This window comes from Aquarana catesbeiana, linkage group LG04 (genome assembly GCF_042186555.1).
Source record: "Aquarana catesbeiana isolate 2022-GZ linkage group LG04, ASM4218655v1, whole genome shotgun sequence".
Taxonomy (NCBI): domain Eukaryota; kingdom Metazoa; phylum Chordata; class Amphibia; order Anura; family Ranidae; genus Aquarana; species Aquarana catesbeiana.
This window is the reverse complement of record NC_133327.1, coordinates 92,985,664-92,993,593: the sequence shown is the minus strand read 5'-3', so window position 1 is coordinate 92,993,593 and position 7,930 is coordinate 92,985,664. Positions and strand designations below refer to the sequence as shown.

At 45.0% G+C, this 7,930-nt stretch overlaps 1 long non-coding RNA gene across 1 annotated transcript; it reads left to right on the top strand.

Moving 5' to 3' along the window:
- The first annotated feature begins 1,258 nt into the window (after positions 1-1,258).
- On the top strand, positions 1,259-6,210 carry LOC141141393 (uncharacterized). Its single transcript, XR_012244057.1, has 2 exons — positions 1,259-1,604; positions 5,808-6,210. It is a non-coding gene; the product is annotated as an uncharacterized lncRNA (long non-coding RNA).
- The last annotated feature ends 1,720 nt before the right edge of the window (positions 6,211-7,930 follow it).

The following is a 7,930-nucleotide window of genomic DNA, read 5'->3' as shown; positions in this document are numbered from 1 at the left end:
TAGGCTTGTAGTTCGCACCGCAATGCCCAAAAAACGCACACGTTTTTTGTGCAATGCGCAGTGCGAATGCAACGCACATATGTGAACCAGATGCATTCATATGAATGTATTTTAAAATGTCCTGCGAATTAGATGCGGTGTAAGCCGCATCTAATTCGCATAGGTGTGAACCCGGGCTAAATACCACTAAACGAAAGCTCTATTTGTGTGAAACAGATGATAAAAATGTCATATGGGTACAGCGTTGCATGACCACACAATTGTCATTTAGCCTGGGTTCACACTATTGCAATGTGGGAACCAGCGTGATTCCAGTGCCGGTTTGTCTGTGTTGGCAATAGTGTAAAGCCAGCCTGAAGGTGTGACAGCGCTGAAAATTGTCCTGGGCAGGGAGGGGGTAAAAGTGCCCGGTGCTGAAGTGGTTAACAAGAGCCTGGTGTCAGAGTCATTACAACACTAAGAATATGTTTTCTTCTTGTCCTGTCCCTTGTCTACACTAAACAACAAACCTATCACTGTCCAGGCTGCTGTACAAATTCCTTCTCCCCTCCCTGAAGTATACATTAATAAAGATTCATGTGCGACTTACAGAGCTGCTTCTTCTTCTTCTTCTTCCTGAAATCAAAACAAAGGGGAGGGGCTGCAGCACAGACAAAGCATGATTGGATAAGACTTTGTAGGTGCTTCCAAGATCCCTCCCTCCCTATGCTGCACGGGGCACAGGCACTACATCATCTAGTCCTGCATCTGGCTTGCTGTTTGCCGATCTCCGGTGTCTTGTCGAATACAGTCCCCTATCCAGAAGTGTCCGCCCTGTACTGCGCAGGCGCAGTACGGAGGACAAACGAGACGCCGAAAGTCTCCGAAGTTCAACAGCTGATCGTCAGCTGTACACGGCGCCTGCGCATTTATTCTTACCCTATGTCCAGGATCATTCCCTACTATCCAAGTGGACATAGAGTTAGAATAAATAGTTGCCGAGCGCAACGAGGCCGTGCCCGAATCGTGGCGAGCGAAGCGAGCCCGCGAGGGGCCCTCTTACACAGCCATCGCTAACAGGTGCCTGAGCGCCGTGTACAGCTGATGGTCAGCTGATCAACTTCGGACATTTTCGGCATCTCCTGCTGCTCCGTACTGCGCAGGCGCTGCGCCTGCGCAGTACGGGGCGGACACTATCTGATAGGAGGACACTATATGTCAGAACACCGGACACAAAGGGGCGTCGCAGATAATCCCGGAGGGCGGGGCCTCCTTGCACTGCTGCTCGTGCTCCATGATGCCCCCAGGACCGATTCCCTGTCAGCGGCAACCACTATCACTTCGTGCTAAGCAGAGAATGTGGGGGAGGAGCCAGTGGTCGGCAAAACATAGGCCACGCCTTTCAGACAGCTGCGGGCCGCGAGCTGATAGACAGCAGAAATGCAGGGGCAGATCCTGCTATGGAGACCGCCAATCAGGTGCGAGCGCGCGGCGAGAGGGCGTTAACTTAGTGCGTCACTCTGAGGTAGGTTCAGTCTGCAGTCAGTCAGCTAGAGGAGACGTATCATTCCCCTTTTCTCCGTCACGCCCACCTTGATGTCTTCCTAAAGTAACACCTTTGACTGGTAAGAGGGCGGAGATTGTAACTAGGGGATTTACAGAGATAGGGGGCGGGGATTTACTGAAGCCGAGTCGGACATCTTTAATAAAGGATCGTAGGAAACTTATCATGGGTGGATCTAGGCTGGTTGTGCCCCCCCCCCATCCCAGATTGTAATTGCACCTCCCACCCATAGCCCTTCTCCACTCCTGACGCGGCGGAGGCGGATTTTAATTCTACGCCGGTGTTGGGATAAAGGTGCCAATAGACATCTCAGAACAGGGGCGGAGTCGTGTAAGAGTGAGAGACGCCCCAAGGTGTTGTCATGGTTACAGACGCCAGGTGTTTGCCGTGGTGGGAGGGGGTGGGCTCTCCTCTCCAGCTCCTCCCCTTCGCTCTCTGCTGACTTCTAGTCTCCGCCCCCAGGCATGCGGTACATTGGATGGGCGGTGCGGGCTCAAGGAGCAGCCCAGCTGTCTTGGACATGCGACCCCGCCACCAATTTCAACTCCCGTCCATTACAATCTGACAGACTGCAGAAGCCGGCTGTACCGGCCAATCAGCGCCGCGCGGCTGCTCAGGCACAGCGTGCCGGTTACCTAGCAACCCAATGTCAACACTGCGGAGCGCACGCAGCCATCCACATGGTCAACCTTCGCGCGCCCGCCTCCTCGATGAGGATTGGCCCGCCCCTTTATTTACCACGTCACACGGCTCTCGTCTCAGAGGAGGGAAGAGCCGATGTTCTGTCAATTTCTCCAACCCATCACAACCACGTGCCCTCCTCCATAAGGCAGGATTTGTGATTTGGTAGAGACTGTGATTGGGTAGTTCTGCCTGAACACCAACTCACTGATGTCCAGTTTAATTTTATTATTAGCTGCATTAAATAAACTATGTGCAGCACGTTTAAAAAAAAAAATAAAAATAAATAATGTGTGATGGAGGAGGAGAATTCCCCGAAATGATTGTGTGACATTCCGATGGGGACACCCGATTTAAGGGGGAACTACGACGGGAACACGTGTCCTAAGGGGGAACTCTGATAAGAACCTGATTTAAGGGAGATCTCTGATGGGGAGTACCTGATTTAAGGGGAGACTCTGATAAGAACACCTGATATAAGGGGGGAACTCTGATGGGGACCCCTGAAATAAAAAGACACAAGTTGTGTTCTGACACTTGCCGACCTGCGACATATCCGTACCTCACTAGGCTTTAGCTTGTTCTACCAGGATGATGCTTACAACTGCAGGCATCACTCCGTCACCATTTTTTTAGAGCAGACAGTCAGCTTTCTTGTAGAAGTAATCCTAGTGGCTAATTAGCCGCTGGACTGCTTTTACAAGCAGCAAGAGGGGATGTCTCCTGCCGCTTTCTGTGGCTGTATTGGGATCTCCCATCCCACTGGAAGTCCCGATCAACCAGCTGGCGCTTCCGCCAGCTGATCACAGAGCCCAGAAAAGACCCGATCAGCTTTGTTGGGCTCTATAATATAGTAACCCAGAAGTGATAATGATCTTGGTGTGATCAAATGCTTCTAAGTGCAGAGGAGGGATTTGGGGTCTTATAGACCCCAGATCGCTTCATAAAGAGTACTTGTCACATGCCTATTGCTGTCACAGGAAGTACTTACATTGTTTTTGACAGCAGCAATAGTTAAAAAATGTGTTTTTTAAAGCGAGGACATTGTAAAAAAAAAAAATGTTATATATATATTAAAGTAAAGTGCCCTTGTGCAAAGGTGAATGCACGCATTGCTCCCACACATGTAAGGTGAAACGGCAAAGGTCAGATCATGGGCAGTCATTCTAGAAGCAGACCTTCTGTGTAAATCTAAAGTGGAAACCTGTGAAGGCTTTTAAAGCGTCACCTATGGATAGTAAAATTGACATTGTTTGTTGCCGTTGCACGGTCGTGCGCAGTTTTAAAGCGTGACATGTTTGGCTCAGAGTAACATCCTTTATTTTTCACCAAAGATTGGGTTATGTATTTTTTTTTTTGCCTTAAAATGTAAAACAGTGTGTTTTTTTTTTTTTCCCCCCAAAAAGTGTGTTTGAAAAACTGTTGTGCAATTACCGTGTCACATAACAAACTTGCAAAACCCACCATTTTATTCTCTAGGGCTTCTGCTTTACATATATATATATATATATTGTCAGAAAAAGACCAGGAGGTCAAGTGGTTAACAAAAAAAAAAAAAAAATATATATATATATATATATATATATATATATATATATATATATATATATATATATATATATATATATATACAGTATCTCTGTAAAAAAAAGAAAAAAAATTGCAATAAGCGTTTATTGATTGGTTTGCGCAAAAGTTATAGCGTCTACAAAATAGGGGATAGATTTATAGCAATTTTTTTTTTTTTTTTTACTAATAATGGCGGAGATCTGCAATTTTTATTGTAACTGTGACATTATGGCGGACACGTCGGACAATTTTGACACATTTTTGGGACCATTGGCAGTAATACAGCGATCAGTGCGATTAAAAATGCATTGATTACTGTAAAAACACTGTCAGTGAAGGGGTTAAGTGTGTCCTAGGGAGTGATTCTAACTGTGGGGGATGGGGACTGTGCAGGGAAGATAGCAGATCGTCTGTTCATACTCTGTATGAACAGTCGATCTGTCACTGCCCCCTTTTCATTATTCACAAATATATATTGTGTATGTAATATTTTGTCATTATTATTTTAATAGACGTTGTAGGTACTAAAAAGTAGCGCTACAACATATTATAAAAATTAAACTGGTTGGTGTGGAACACGCTGAGGCAGCGCAGGAGATTTTCATTACACATATTAGCAAATCATTGCTTTTTTTAATGTAGATTTTACACAGCGTCCCAACTTTTTGGAATTGGGGTTGTGTTATTATTATGATCTATGCTGCTTTCTATCTTCAGCATGTTATATTGAAGCCCCACTCAGGAGTAAAACAACCTTTTTACCCCATCCCCCTCCCCCCCTTTCCAAACCGGTGCTGTCTATTTTCCCTCTTACCCAGCGAAGACGGCAATACTCACCTAAGTCCCCCATCCAGGTCCCTTATTACTACCAGTTGTGTGCAGGACCGCTAATCCAGCATTGCCATGGTGCCCTGTGCCCTCCAATCCCCTACCTCCCCCCTCTCATGATCTTGGTCATCTTCTAACTCCTGAGAGGACCCAGCCGACGGTCATACTGTTTGTCCATATCACTGCCCATCAAAGGACACCAAGCAGAATAGGAATAGGAGAAGACTCTGGGCTGCGGCCTATTATGTAAAAATGGGCATTTAGATGTTTTTTTTTTCCAACAATCACATAGATGGTGGTAGGTGGCCGGGTGACATTGATCCCGGAGTGGCCTTTTAAAGCAGACCTTCACTTTAAAGTGAAGTGCCGCTTTATCCACCTCCCTACCCTAAACACTTTGAAATGTGTTTTGTTTTCTTTTTTTATTTCAGGGAGCCACTACCTTTTTGGACAGGTACCCCCTTCCCACTTCCTCATATCTCACATGGGCAAGAATGACATTGCTCACCCCGCCCCCTTCTCTGCCCCCAGCCTTCTAGGATATGTCACACATGCAAGGAGCCTGCAGAACCAGTCTTATTTCACTGCACAATCTCATGCATGCACAGCGGGGTGCCGGTTGAGATTGTTCAGGAAGTCACAGTAGACTCCCAAATCCCAAGATGGAGGTGCTGGGGACCCAAAGAAGTGCAAAGAACCGTCTGCTGAATGATAGCAGGGACTGGTCAGTACCTCCATTTTAAAAGGTCAACAGTTGCAATATTTGTTGCAGGGGATCATTTATTTTTTATTTATTTTTTTTTTTAGAAGTGAAGTTCCACTTTAAAGAAAGGAAATAAAAAAGTGTTAATTTTTTTTTTTTTAAGTGAAAAAAATTGTAAAATCACCCCATTGCAAACATTCAGCGTAGGATGCATTTATGTGAAGTATCACTGTGACCGTCGGTGTGAGAGCAATAATTTCGGGGTCAAAATTCATGGATAGTTAATATAATAATTTTCCAATGGTATATTCTTCCTTCCTTAGAAAGTCAAAGTCAAGTCCTGTATCAAAGATGGTGATGTCGGGACCGGTGGCGGTATTTAGAACTGGCTGCGGGAAGCTCTGGATCCTGGACATGCTACTGATTTTTAAAATATGTATTTATAGTATTTGTATCTGCTGATTTTTTTTTTTTTTTTTACAGAAAACCCAACTGAAGTTCCTGTTTTGGTGTCATAACCTGGTCCTCCTATCTCTGCTCATGTCCAGACTAAGGATGGGCTCAGCCATGTTCGGATATGAATCTGAACTCGCCTGGGTTATCTCACCGGGAAGCTCTGACTTCTTGTAAGGGCAGGGGGGACTGATGTGAATTGGTGTAATATTTCTCTAGCTGGGAGCAGGACTGTCAGTGCTCTTTGGACTGAAGGGACCATCTGGTGTAGAGAGAGACTGTCACTGTAACTCAGGAGGGGACGCGTCCTATCGGTGAGGTGTCATTATCATCTGTGCTGCTGCACACTGCTGTCAGTGTCACTATGAGAGTCAATTTCACGTGTGTGTAAATCGATTGTATTTACTATCGTAAATAAAAAAAAAGATATATATTTTTTGCCGTAATATCTACCTTAAATCACATCGCTAATTGCATATTTTACTTGTTTGTAGCCTAAATAGTAAAATGTGCGCTTAAAACTGTGATTTTGTAACTTTTGGAAATGCCAGTAAATTTTGGGTGTTGTGTCAGTAAATTTCAATCTGGTAGGTTGGCAACACTTCCTCTTAACATGCCCTGGCAACAGTCCAACAGCTGTCAGTCCTCAGGCTGAGTGTGCCAACCTTTACCAACCCTGTCTAACAATATATTATTAGCATAGCTGGTAGTAGATTGTCACATTCAGCCAGACTTTCTGTAATATTGAAGTCATTTTATAGCTTCTTCATCCCACTTCTTCAGTTCTGGAGAAGGTATGATGGACCTTCAACATTACAGAACAAGTCCAGTTGAATGTGACTACTACTAGCTATGCTATGACCTGGATACATAGGAACCTTCACAGACAGTAATCATGGAAGAATGCATTTATTATTACACAGCCACAGAACATACAGATGGATCTTGTATCAGACTTTATTAAATACTGCTTATTACATAAAATTAAAGTAATAAAGGTTCACAAACTTCTTACTGTCGATCTTGATAGTGACAAACCCTTCAGAGGCGGCCCGTACCACACCTTCATTTCCCCAGATCTCCGCCATCTGCACCGACTGTTCATTATCCCCTGTAATAGAGGAGATGAGGGGTACCTGCAATGTACTATCTATACCAGTCCTTGGAAGAATGATAATCGGTTATAACTGATCTCTAAGACACCAGTCCAGAAGGAGCCTGAATAGGCCTTGTGTACACACCAGCAGAGACACAGCTGGTAATTGACCCTCATCAGGATATCATATTTAATGGTCACATTTTAAATCCTAAAGCCCAACTCCAACTAAAACTCTGTACAATCTGCTTTACATCCACCACCAAATCTGTCACAGAAGGCCCTGTGCATTGGATACAAACCAAATACATTGTGTAAATTTGTGCTCCTTGATGTAAAAATTGGTAAGTTTAAAAGAAGATTGTACAATCAGATTGTGACATGTATGGTCCCCCTAATACTTGTGATCTTGGCATGCTACAGGCGACTAACCTGTAGAGAAATAACTCACCCGTTTCCATGGTGATGCTCCCTCTCTGGTCGGATTAGTGAGTTGTCAGTCCCTCGATGACGGAAACACTGTACAATTGTCCTTCGCCAGTGAGGGAGAGCATTACCACCATAATCCGGCCAATGAGGGAGTGACGCTGCAGCAACAGGTGAGCGGTTCCTCCGCCCTCTAGTGACCCTGTGTGACATTCTGTAGGTACAATGTTAGCGGGGCGCTAAACTGCTGCAGAAACATTTTTCTTTTTGATGCCGAGTTCACATATCTCTGGTTCACAGCATGGGGCCCGGTGCGTGTCTATTCACTGGTTCATGTGCGATTCAACTCTGAATTTTGCCTTATTTCGCACTTGAACCGGACCCAAAGATGCACAGCACCCTTCTGCAATCCGGACTGCGATCACCCCAGACCTGTGTGATTCAGATCAATTGACAGCTGATCACACTCTCCTGTCATGCAATTTGGATCCATATATGTGAACCTAACCTGAAGCTTTTAAAGTGGAACTAAACCCACCGATTAATTTCCGAAAACAGTTACATTCAGGGAATGCCGTGAGAGAGAAAGGTAAAAGTTGCTTGTGCTCTCAACCAAACTGTCAAGCCACCA